Raw genomic sequence first — 1,207 nt, forward strand, 5'->3', positions numbered from 1 at the left:
GTAACATTCTTTATTTTAAAGTCTATTTTATCTGGTATGAGTATTGCTATTCCAGCTTTCTTTTGATTTCCATTGGCATGGAATATCTTTTTCCATCCCCTCACTTTCAGTCTGTATGTGTCCCTAGGTCTGAAGTGGGTCTCTTGTAGACAGCATATATGGGTCTTGTTTTTATATACATTCAGCAAGCCTGTGTCTTTTGGTTGGAGCATTTAATCCATTCACGTTTAAGGTAATTATTGATATGTATGTTACTATGACCATTTTCTTAATTGTTTTGTATTTGTTTTTGTAGGTCCTTTTCTTCTCTTGTGTTTCCCACTTAGAGAAGTGCCTTTAGCATTTGTTGCAGAGCTGTTTTGGTGGTGCTGAATTCTCTTAGCCTTTGCTTGTCTGTAAAGCTTTTGATTTCTCCATCGAATTTGAATGAGATCCTTGCCAGGTAGAGTAATCTTGGTTGTAGGTTCTTCCCTTTCTTCACTTTAAGTATATCATGCCACTCCCTTCTGGCTTGTAGAGTTTCTTCTGAGAAATCAGCTGTTAACCTTATGGGAGTTACCTTGCATGTTATTTTTCATTTTTCGCTTGCTGCTTTCAATAATTTTTCTTTGTCTTTAATTTTTGTCAGTTTGATTACTATGTGTCTCAGCATGCTTCTCCTTGCATTTATCCTGTATGGGCTTGCTGCACTTCCAGGACTTGGGTGGCTATTTCCTTTCCCATGTTAGGGATGTTTTCGACTATAATCTCTTCAAATATTTTCTTTGGTCCTTTCTCTCTCTCTTCTCCTTCTGGGACCCCTATAATGCGAATGTTGTTGCGTTTAATGTTGTCCCAGAGGTCTCTTAGGCTGTCTTCATTTCTTTTCATTCTTTTTTCTTTATTCTGTTCCTCAGCAGTGACTTCCACTATTCTGTCTTCCAGGTCACTTATCTGTTCTTCTGCCTTAGTTATTCTGCTATTGATTCCTTCTAGTGTAGTTTTCATTTCAGTTATTGTATTGTTCATCTCTGTTTGTTTGTTCTTTCTTCTAGGTCTTTGTTAAACATTTCTTGCATCTCCTCGAACTTTGCCTTCATTGTTTCTCCGAGGTCCTGGATCATCTTCACTATCATTATTCTGAATTCTTTTTCTGGAAGGTTGCCTATCTCCACTTCATTTAGTTGTTTTTCTAGGGTTTTATCTTGTTCCTTCATCTGGTACATAG

At 37.2% G+C, this 1,207-nt stretch overlaps 1 protein-coding gene across 1 annotated transcript in view; it reads left to right on the forward strand.

Moving 5' to 3' along the window:
- KCNK13 (potassium two pore domain channel subfamily K member 13) overlaps positions 1–1,207 on the forward strand; it is a 112,909-nt gene that overhangs the window by 26,883 nt on the left and 84,819 nt on the right. The window lies entirely within an intron of this gene.

Source organism: Physeter macrocephalus, chromosome 11, assembly GCF_002837175.3.
Source record: "Physeter macrocephalus isolate SW-GA chromosome 11, ASM283717v5, whole genome shotgun sequence".
Taxonomy (NCBI): domain Eukaryota; kingdom Metazoa; phylum Chordata; class Mammalia; order Artiodactyla; family Physeteridae; genus Physeter; species Physeter macrocephalus.